General features: G+C 37.5%; 1 long non-coding RNA gene across 1 annotated transcript; it reads right to left on the reverse strand.

The window, feature by feature from the left end:
- Nucleotides 1–8,353: 8,353 nt before the first annotated feature.
- Nucleotides 8,354–10,711, reverse strand: LOC309501267. The gene is made up of 3 exons (XR_014206834.1): nt 10,545–10,711; nt 9,620–9,652; nt 8,354–9,033 (listed from the first exon to the last, which is right to left on the reverse strand). It is a non-coding gene; the product is annotated as an uncharacterized lncRNA (long non-coding RNA).
- Nucleotides 10,712–12,306: the final 1,595 nt, after the last annotated feature.

Genomic DNA, 12,306 nt, shown 5'->3' on the forward strand with positions numbered 1-12,306 from the left:
CTCGCCACAATATGCTCCTACCAGTCCTGAGATCTCTCTCGCACACAATAACTGAAGCATATGCGCAAACCCTTGAAACTAACCCTTTAAATACGCTAATCACTTTGTAGGCCACGATTATCTATAACTGTGTCTATTAATGCAGTGTATCACTGAGAAACGTCCTGCTTGAGTCGTCCTTGTGATGGAGGTTCGGGTTGAATAACTAGTTCTTCCAGAGTTTCATTATTGGACTCGCGTTCGGATTGATATGGTAAAATCGATGTCATTGTTCGTTACTGTGTTTAGTTTACGGTGTAGGAAGCCTCAGGACAGCTGATGTTGTTATGCCAATGGGTGTTTTTGTTTAAGACACGCGCGCTGTACGCAGTAAACCAATCACAACAGACTGAGCTGTCTGGCCAGTAGCATGTGGAAAGGGGGGATTTAGAGAGATTGATTCATCTGACGAGCCGTTTAAGAATCTTTGAAAAATGTGGTGATGTGCAAATGTATATTATGAGAAAATTCAACAGTTTTTTTTTACCTTTGATGCACGTAAACCTGTTGTAGGTAAGTGTTGTAGTAAATAGCATAATAGGGGAACTTTAAAACAGTTATAAAAACAATAAAAAAAATGTACAGTACAGTTATAAAATGAATTAAAAGAGTAAAAAGATAATACATAGATAAACTTCTCATCTGGCAATACACAACTTTTTCACAACTCCCAGTTTTACTCTGAGATTTTCCCATGGTGATTACACTGTGTCTGTGGTGTTCTTGCGGCACGCCTAAGTAATCAACGTATCCAAAAAACCAGATTTTCCCCTAAAATCGTACATGAGAAGCTCTAGGACTGACTCACGGGGTAACCTCGGGTTCACTGCCCCATCAGTCCGCACCCCAAAGATTTGTCCGGAAGCTCTAGAAATGAAATCGATCCAGTCCGCACCCCACAGAACCTCGAGTTTAATTACACGTCAAACTCACTACTTCACCACAGACAGAGGTCATCAGCATGGTTTCATCTCTCAATTTCCCCAATTAAGTAATTTATGTTTGTCTCTTACCCAATTCGCAGTGCCATTTGAGTTCAGTTTACAATCAAAAGGAGGATGCAAAAATAGAACTGAATTCATAACAAATCAAAGCAGGGATCATGACAATACGCAAAAAAAGCATCCCAGTTGGTCTTGACTGGCCTCCATACTGGTAAACCACTGATGGCTGATCTGAAAAAATAAACAAACAAACAAACAGAGAAAATATGTGAGAAATGGTTGAGTTTGGAGTTGTGGAGTTTATTTAATCTAATTTGTTCATGGACAGACGAGGAATCAACTTGTGCAACAGCAGTTATTACCAGTCGAGTTAGTTTAAATAGTATAGCTTTATTGCACATCCCTTGTTAGGGAACTCTATTAATTGCTTTAATGTACAATTACGTTAAAGGTACACTGAGTAACTTTATGGCCCTTCAAACTTAAATCTGAAATAGAAAGCTTTTGTAACATTACAAATGTGTTTACTGTCACTTTAAGTCAATTAAATGCATCCTTGCCGAATTAAAGTATTAATTTCATTCAACAACCAAAAATAAATAAAAAATAAAAATACTGACTGAACAGTAGTGCTTTCTATTTCAGATAAATGCTGTTCTTTTGAACTTTCTATTCAAAGAATCCTGAAAAAAAAGTGTACAACTGAAAATAATCAGAAATGTTTCTTGATTCACACAAGTTATGCTGCAAGTTCTGCATTACAATATGATAATCACATAATGCATCTGATAGTTAGTCAAAACATACTTACAAAGCCAAAGATGCTCAGTGATGAGGCCCTTAAAAGAGCCTTTGGGCTGTACTTAGCTCCTGTTGACACAGGGAAAAGAGAGAAATAGAAGAAACATTATTATTCATCAATGATTATTGGCAAATGACTATATGTTATGAACATGATAAAAGACAGACCTAGGATGACAATGCCTTTACATTGCTTTAAATGCCTTACTATTTTAACATGTCATATTTCGGTCCTGTGCAGAGTGAATCCAGCATTTATACGTAGCTGTCACATCGTGTCTACACTTTGTTAATGAGTTTTCGCGAGCCTGCATACTTCGGCACTGAATAAAAACTCCTGCGTTCTCCAGAGCGCGAAAACAAATAAGCACAAATATGCACTGGAGCGTTTGGTTTGGGAAATCTGTTTCGCCAATATATTATAAGAGTATCAATCGAGGCTGCTCTTGCTTGCGTTTGAGAACTCGCATAGAACCGGGCCTTGGGCAGAGAGAGCGCGAGAGAGTGCCTTTGAGAAAACGCGCTAGGCCGAACTTACTTCAAAACGCCACACATTTAACTGACGAGTAAAATATGCCATAACTGGTCGTAAAAAGGACAGAAAACCTTTGTTTGTGTAAATATTAGATTGGGTCCATCTACTGGAAAAGGCAGTCAGTCAATTCTATGGCATTTAATGGGATATTAAGCGGCAGTTTCGAGGAAAATTAGACTGTCCAGTGAGCTGTTATTAAAAGCCTATTAGATTTTATTATTTACTTTCTTCATAAATTTAGCTAATTGATATTGATAATGGTTTACTTTGTAAAAGTAACTTATAAAATAAATGTGTTCAGTAAAGTACTTACCTCAGAAAAAAACCCAGCTAGCGTCTAGCGATAGCGATCCACTCTCTCTCAGCAGGGACGTCCGTTATGAGCGCGCACTCGACACGTGACGTCACACAAACCTCAGTTTACATTCTAGGTTGTTGCGCGGGCTTTGCAACAATTTAAATGTTGTGAGGTGTAAGCAAAGTTTGTATATAAAGTTTATATTAATTTAAAATAAAATAAAAAAAATTTATATTGCCTAATGGGAACCAGTTGTGAATTTTTGTGTGTATTTATTTATTTATTGTTATTGGAGAAAATGCTAATATAAAAATAACTCTGGTCTCTCACTAAGAACTAATTTTAAATCCTTCCATCCACGTGTTTTTATTTATTTATTTTATTTAACTTTTAAACATCCAGTGTTTGCATAGCTTAAAAATGAGAATGCAGATTCATGACTTTCATCTGCAGAACAAGATGGGGGGAAAAAATATAAAACATTATCATATGATATTTTAATATGCCTAAAACATAAATACAATATGCATATACAAACTTAAAAAAATCTGTCTTCTTCATTTACAGTAGCACTACTGCTTTTGCGTAAACAGTAAATTACTGTAAATTCCATATACAGTAAGTTACTGTAAATTTCATACAAAATACCCATAATGCAGTGCATATTACAGTAGTTAACCGTAAATAATATAAGTGGTATTTTACTGGGCTTTTTTGCGGTAAGTAACTGTAAAATTACGGCAAAGTCTAACAGTGTACCTGGAGCAGTGGGCAGCCAGTTTTGCTGTGCACCCAGGGAGCGATTGGGGGTTATGTGCCTTACTCAAGGGCACTTCATTCATTGAGAATCAAACCCTCAACCTTCGGTTACCAGTCTGACTCTCTAACAATCAGGCCATGCCACCAAGTCATCTTTCATTAATATATTATCTGCAAGTACAGTTTGAAAGAACACATAATAAAACTTGAAGTACACTACAAGGGCAAATTCAATTCAATTGAGTACACTTCTTTTTATCAAAGGAATCCCTTTAAGTTCTTTTCAAAATATTTATTGTACTTACTTGTAGACATCAGCATTGACTGGGTGTAGGGTGCTTGTCTATTAAATGCCTCCCATGAAAATTCAACAAAAGTACTGGAGAAGCTAAAACAGCCTCACTAGAAATTAGTGTTTTCCGTTTCGACTTTATATTTGATCAAAAGAATAAAACAAGTCATTGACATTTATCTCTGAAGACTCAAGATGTTAACATCTGTCATCAACACAGTGGGAGTTTTATTCTTCTGAGGTTTGAAATTGAGATGCAAAGCACCATTTCTCATCCCCCTCTTTCCAAGCTATGAGCCCACACTGAGAGAGCAGGACTCTCCATAAATTAGGAAGAGGTCTTGCTGGGAGATCACAATGGCGAATGAGGTGATTTTGGATTTTTTTCATACTTCTCTGCTGTCACTCAGCTTTGCCTCCACAACACAGCGGAGTGAGTTATCACAACAGCAGCGCTAATGCAGCCCTAATGCAGATGAGCTGCAGTCAGAGGTTTTCTGCATGAAAAGCCCTGCACTCTCAGAAAAAAAGGCACAAAAGCTGTCACCCTTTCAAAAGGTACACTGTAAAACATCCGGTAAATTTACGGTAAAAAAAAAACGGCAGCTGTGGTAGCCAGAAATTTACCGTAAAAAAATACGGTAGCAACATTTTAGGCTTTACAGACTTAAAGGTGCAGTGTGTGATTTTTTAGCGCCATCTAGTGGTGAGGTTGCGAATTGCAACCAACAAAAGTTACGGTGGCCGACAGGAAAATATGTCGTTGTCTGAGACAGCAGAGAGTAGCCAGTTAAGAAATTAGGTTTCTTTACAAATATAAATTAAGAAATTATACTTTATTATTCAGTAAAACTATATGTTTTTGCGAATATTATTGTTACTTGTTCATCATTGCGTCAGTGTTTTATTCGCTGACTTTAGCTAACTTCCTTGCACGAAGAACAACATAGTGACGAAACGCATTTGTCTGTTTAGGGCTACTGTAGAAACATGTTGGCACATTTCAATGTAAGGGTGTAGATAAATGTCTCATTCTAATGTAATAAAAACATAAACGATTCATTAAGTAAGGTCTTTATACACCACTGAAAACATAGTTATGTATATGATATTGCATTTCTATCAACAGATCCTCCTAAATATTACACAATGCACCTTTTACTTAAATTTACAGTAAAAATACGTATTCATTTTCTGATATAATGTTAATTTACTGATATATTGAAGTATTTACATCTGTGTTGCACTATTGTAATACACTGACAACCACCAATCACAGTGGTGATAAGAGTCACATGATGAATCAAAGCTCATCACAAGCAGCTAATTCACAAGCTGAGAAAAATAATATTAATATATAAAAAGCTGCACAGTTTCATTCACACAAACACTAAACACCATCATGGTAACACACATGACATTTTAAAAATGCAATAAACATTAATTTAACAACATTAAATGTAACATAAAACCCTAATGTACATAACTGATTAGAAAAATCTAAGAAAAACTATGAAGAAACATAGTAATAAAAAAAAAAAGTACATTGAAATGTGAAGTGTCACAAAGGGAATTGTGGGAATGTCAATTTATGGTTTTTCACCATAAATTCTACAATGATTTTGTACAATAAAAATGTACAGTAAGATCTATCACGGTTATTCACCGTATAAAGTACGTAAACTTTCTGTTAACCAATTAACAGTTTTGCACCGTAGCATCTTTTAACGTTAAAATCACAATCATTTTTACAGTGTACACATTTGTACCTAAAGAGTGCATATTAGTACCTAAATGGTACCAAAAGTGTACATATTAGTACCTAAATGGTACATATTAGAACCTTTTTAAAGGCTACCGTCCCAGTGACAGCTTTTGTATAATTTTTTTTCTGAGAGTGAAGACAAACAGCAGTCTGGTGCAGTGCGACAAGGTGAAAGAAACATGTTCAGGTTAATGTTTACTTGTATACAGTATATATATATATATATATATAAGATTTATCAAACCACTAAAGATTAACTATTAACCAGTGTGCTGATAAATAAAGTCAAATGAACATAGGCTACATAGAATTAGAGTCCATTTTTCTTTGTCCAGTTTATGTTTTTGATGATAGCATAGTGATAGTGATAGTGTTGATTTGTGGTTCAGTCCACCCTGATAATTATGTGACCAACTTTTCATCTTAAAGCTGGAGCCAGGTCAATGACAAATGAATTTGCCCCAATAAAGTTTTTTTCAAAAGCATACTCATTTACCAAGGAGGCAACAGCGTCAGGGGAGATCTTATAATATGAAATATGAAATGTGATGTGTGGAAACACACGTAAAAATCAGGTACTTATAAACATACTTTCATGTGCTTGTGGCAAAGTTAAAGCTCAGGGAAGGAGGAAGTGGGAACTGGCGAATGTTCAACGAAACTTTAATATAAAAATAAACAAACAACAAAACGAAAGTAGGCAGCTTCCTTTTTTTGTAAAAAAAACATGTTTATGCTTTTTATGCAAGATTAGGCAACCATCATTTGAGGTTTCGTTCATGTCCATAGCATAACAGTGTCGGCACATGCATAAGCCTACTGTCACATGCCTGTCCTGTCTCGTGTAGCACATGTGGTGTTTTGTGTTCCTGTCTCTGTCTCGATCCCACCCTCCTTGTTATGTCATTATTGGTTTCATTTGCCCCACCTGTTGTTCCCTCATTACCTGCCTGATTTGTCCCTTTTATAAGTTCCTTGGTGTTTGCAGTCTGTGTTGGATCGTTGTCTTGTATACGTCTCCTGTTTTCCCGTGACCCTCCGGTATGTTTGTTTTTGAAGTTTTGTTTTATATTATGTTTTTCCCCCTTGTGGGTTTTTGTTTTACTTTGTTTCTTTTAGTAAATAAATCACTATTCTTTTGCAATTGAGTCCTCACCTAGTTTTCTTTAGTTATTATGTAACATAATGATCCGACCATGTCGAGGACTCAGCGAGGGAATTCACGTCACCCACCAGTGGTGGGTGACGTGAATTCACCAGCCCCCCCTGTCTCATGCCCCCACTATGAACGTATTCTTCGTTTTCAGTCGCTAAGTTCCCTCCGCCAACAAGGGGCTGAAATGAGGAAGTTTGCGGCCGAATTCCTTAGAGCGGAGGAGGGATTAAAATTAAATGAAGGGCCTCTTAAGGACCTTTTCTTTTATGCTCTCGACGAGCCCATGGACTGGTTGCTCAGGAGGGCGTATGATGGGAGTACCTTTGAGGCGATGGTGGAGGGTCTCGCTCGCTTGCAGGAGCGAGAGGCCAGGAAGATGGTCTCTCCTGGTGGTCCTGAGTCCGGTGGTCTCGAGTCTGCTCAGCAACCGCCTCAGGGGACAGCCCCGCCCCCTGGTTGAGATCCCCCAGCAGATTGGCCTGGTGTGCCTGCAACACCGCCATGGTGTGCAGGGCAGCACCGGTCTGACCCGCTGCTGTGTATGCTCTGCTATTCAAACGCGATGTTGCTTTCAAAGGTTTGGATGTCAGGGTTGGAGCTCTCAGTGTCGATGCCCGCCCAGACGAGAGATAGTTCGCAAACGTCTCGTTGATGGGCGGCATTGACACGTACCCATGTTCTCCCATCACCACAACATCAGCGAAACTAGCCCGCTGATGTCGGTGGATAAGGGCCGAATATGGGTTCTTCCTTGCCCTCTCGATCTCCGTATGGAGATCAGGAAGAAATGGAAGGCTCACCTGAGCTGGTGGTTTATGGCCGGGGAGAAACCGATCATCAAGCCTACCGCGAGTGATCTCTTCCCTAACATGTTGCCAAGGCAACCGCAGCGCGATCCATTACATCCACCAGCTCAGCATACACCGGGCAGAGTGGCTGAGAGGGTTCAGAATCTATCTGATTATCACCACCCTCATCAGCCATCTCCTGCTCATCCTGAAGATCACTCGCTGCTTGGCTAGGCGGAGGAGAGAAATCCTCCACCTGCAGCTCACCCTTGTCAGCCGCCGAATCATCTGAGAGGGTTATTCCCCTCTCAAGGCGATCGGCGAGCTCCATCTGGGAACTACATGATGCGCGTCACCGCTCTGCCTCAGCACGAGCGGGACCCGAACCACGAGATCCAGACGCTGAACCCACTTCGCCCTCGAGAAGAGTGCCAAACGAGAGCGGAGCGTTCTCAAGGGAAAACGCTCACAGTTTGCATAGGCAGCTCCCTCGAGAACTGCCTGTGCGTGCTCTTCACCAAACAAAAAACGCACATCTCGTGTGTGGTACCCGGCATCAAGTATCTTGGGCACGGAGCTGCACACTTCTGGAAGCATTGCTTAGCTTTCTCAGTGCATTTAATTTTTATTTCTTACCGTAATCTCAAGTGCTTACAGACAGAACAGTTCCTGAAGACGAAAAAGGTGATAGTCATATTTGCAAGGCGCCGGGTTGCACGTTAATGAAGTCAGCGGCCGGTCAATATGATTGCTATGATTTGATAGTAATTTCAGACACCTGTTCCCCAAAGCGTCATCGACGCAGAGTGCGAGTTCCCTTTCGAAAAGGGAACAAAAAAGCCAGAGCCTGTCAGTGGAGCACGATCTACGAGTTGCACTATCCTCAATCTACCCCTGTATCAAGAGGCTGTGCTCGCAAAAGCAGGCACATGCTACCCCATTCAAATGCCAGGGACACACCCAGCAAGCAATTTTGCGTCTAATAGACGTCTAATAGCCGTCAAAACACAGCCCAGACGTCTAGGCTAAAACGAGGCTAATTTTGGGCTGTCAGTGAAAATCTAATAGACGTCTAAACATAGCCCAAGAATAGACAGCTATTGAATGACTATATATATACGTCTAATAGACGTCTAACCATAGCCCAAGAATAGACTAGTCATCAATTAGACAGCTATTAAACGACTACATATATACGTCTAATAGACAGGCAATATGGGTCTAGGCTAAAACCAGGCTGATTTTGGGCTGTCAGTGAAAATCTAATAGACGTCTAACCATAGCCCAAGAATAGACTAGTCATCAATTACACTACATATACATGTAATAGACAACAAAATGAGGCATAAGGATTCTTTTCACTCAAATATAACAGGTTCTCATAAATGAAAATCCATCCAAACTAACTGAATATAAAGAATTTATTTAGAACAATTATATTAACAACTTAGACAACATTCAAACATAAAAATGAACAAATAAAAAATTGGAAAATATGTAAAACAACTTAAGATACAAATTTTTTTAAGAATGAATTGTTAGCTTTATATCCATAACCACCACCCCCTGCTCTCCCTGGTGCTTGTTTAAAATGACCAGAAATTGCATTTTTTATTTCCCATTCAGTCGCCGAAGGAAAGTTGGTAATCACTGCGTCTGCCAAATGAGAAAAAGAAAAAAATTATTGCTCAAGAAAAGCATTGTTGACAATCATTTTTAACTAATTACAGTCATTCACTTTTGCTTGGATGCACACTAGAGCTGGCCAATATAGAGTTACGGAATATAGATTGAGACAATATCATTTATATATCAATATAGACAATTTATATCAATATTATTAATGTCAATAATTGAAAATGTTCGCCTGCATAATGGTGATGCACTAATTATATATACACACACATATATATATATATATATACACACACACACACATATATATATACATATATATATATATATATATATATATATATATATATATATATATATATATATATATATATATATGATGACTGACAAGAACAGTTTGACCTAAAAATATCAAAATTGAAACTACTGCAGAAACAAAGACACCTACATCTTGGATGCCCTTAAGGTAAGCTAAAACATACCAAAATTTAATTTCAAAGTGAACTATCCCTATAAATCATTCTTTATCACTTACTCATATAACTCTAATGAACATAAAAAGATACTTATAGGGGTAGTTCACTTAAAAAAAAAAAAAATTACTCACTTTCACTTGGTTCCAAACCTGTATGGCTTTCTTCTGTTGAACACACACAAAAAATATATATATTTTGAAGAATGTTGGTAACAAGACATGTAATGGTAGTCATTGACAAGTGTTCTGTAAATTCAATTGCTGTACTTTGTTGACTGATTGCTGGATAATTTGCAATAAACAGTGTCTTTAAATCAAATAAAGTGGATTACATCACTCCAGTTCTGAGGTTTTTACACTGGCTATCTGTCTGTCAAAGAATTCATGTCAAAATACTACAGCTGGTTATTAAATTAATTAACGTTTTAAGGCCAAAGTAAATTTCTAATCTTCTGATGCATTATGAACCATCCAGAGCAGACCTCTCAGGTCATCTGGGACAGTAGCCAGCTACTTTTATATCCCCAAAGTCAAAACAAAACATGGAGAAGCAGCATTCAGTTTTTATGCACCATATATCTGAAACAAATTCACTGAAAACTGAATGTATGCTGCATCTTTTAATTATTTTAAATCAAGTTTAAAGACTTTACTGTTTGCCACTACCTTTTATTAATTGGAAAGGATTTTTTTATTTTATATATATATATAATTTCTTTGCATGTTGCTGTTAAGTTTTATGTAAAGTACTTTGAAAATTTGCATTAAATCAAAAACTATTATTTCTTACTCTAATCTAAAAACAAAAATATATTGGTATCTTTAATAATAATAAAAAATAGTAATGATAAGTTTCATAGTTTCATGCTTACCACCTTGAATTTAGATACATTTTAGATAAAGGGCACACAGTTGCAATAACACATGCAGGTAACGTTAACTTGTTGGAGAAAAATAGTACTCTGCAATGGTAATGTTAAAATGTCACGGTTTCTACACATTATAACAACTAACTAATTTAAATAATGAACATAACAAAAATAAAACGCATACTTACAAGATCAAAGTAGAAATTTGCAGGTTTTCAGAGTGTCGCTCGCCCGTTGCTCTCCGACAGCTGCCTCGTGTAAAATAAAACTGAAAATGGCGGAAATGTTTATAGCGAGATCTGGCTAAAGTAGTCCCAGTAGTCATGTCTCAGTTGCGTTTCGATTGTGCCATCTAGCGGTTGAGAAATGCAATTGCATTTGATTTAATTTGAAATGATAGATTGTGTATGAGTTTCATGCACAGATATTTTAGTTTCATTTTTTAAGGGTAAGGTCAGGTTTGAACAAAGCAAATGAGAAACTAAAGAAAAAATTGAACTGGAGTTGTTTATTATTATTTAAACAGTTAAGTATCAATCTTTAAATATGTTTTGTTCCAATGATTCCCACATAAAGTAATTGGTTCAAATCACTTACTGAGACAATTCGTTGTCATAAAATACACTTAACAATGAGTTGACAGTTTGAACGTTCTTGTTCACTTTTATTTATTTTGAAGATCTGAGGTGAATTGTTGCTTTCAGTACGGCTATAAAATACACACAAAATAATATTCAAACTCACACAGACGCTTTTAACATTTATAGGCTAAATCACACAAACGCTACCTGAGATTATCATACTTTCTGTTGCAGAAACGACGTCGCAGAAATAGAAACAGTTTCTAAAATAGAATCATTGCGTGTCGCCGTCGTGGCTGGTTAGGACAAAAACCATGATTAACATGGAAAAGATAGGCCTACTTTTTATCTCGTGTCGCGGCGTCGCGTCACGTCTGATTAGGACACGGCCTATGTCTGTTGTTGTGATGCATTCATAATAAATGCATGCTGCTGTTTATGCTTCATTTGTTGTTTGCTCATCTAGATTTAATTTTATCAAAATCAGTGCCTTTGGTGTCCTCATCAGAATCATAATGCAAAATTATTTAAGTTGTTTGATAAAACAAGTCAATTTGATCATTTATATGCAATGTTCATAATAATATTAAACATAATAACATATAAACATGTAAGTTTAGTTTCATTGGGGGGTGCCAAAAAAAAAAAAAAAAAAAAAAACGCTACAGAGGGGTGCCAAGCTTTCAAAAAGTTTGGGAATCACTGTGCTAGAGGTATAGTGACAACTAAAAAGTTGTCACTTTTAAAAGTTGTCACCCCCCCCCCCCCCCCCCCCAAAAAAAAAAAAAGATCTGGCCTGCTTCACTCACAAATGTATGAGGAAGCTTCTGCCTCACTGTATACAGCTATTATTTCATCTTTTTTGGCACAGCATAAACTGAACTCCTCTCTCAACACTTCAGACGTGTTATGGGAGAACCACACGCTGATATGAATCTCCCAGTCTTGCGCCAAAGATTTGCATAAACTGTGATGGGTCACAAGTCTATCAGGCAGAATAGAGTGATTATGCTGAACTAATTCACACCCAGGGCTGCAGCACCGTGTCAGCTTTGAATAATCTTCTGCCTGATGCTTCTACAGATGAGTCAAGATAAACTTTATCCACCAATCAAATGATTTACTCGCTTGTTCAGGTGAGATACAGAAGTTTGTCAGAATATACAAACGGCATCAAATCATCATAGCCCAATTTTAAGTACACAGCTATGCTGCAATGCTTAGGCAATACGAATGTACAAATATTTGTCATGCCAATAAAGCAACTAAAACTGATTGCCATTCACTGATTATTTATAACTGACATGTATAATTGCCTGTGTTGGACTCGCCATCTGTCCAGGGTGTTTCCCAGACACTGGGATAGACT

Source organism: Leuciscus leuciscus, assembly GCF_965113295.1.
Source record: "Leuciscus leuciscus genome assembly, chromosome: 6".
Lineage (NCBI taxonomy): Eukaryota > Metazoa > Chordata > Actinopteri > Cypriniformes > Leuciscidae > Leuciscus > Leuciscus leuciscus.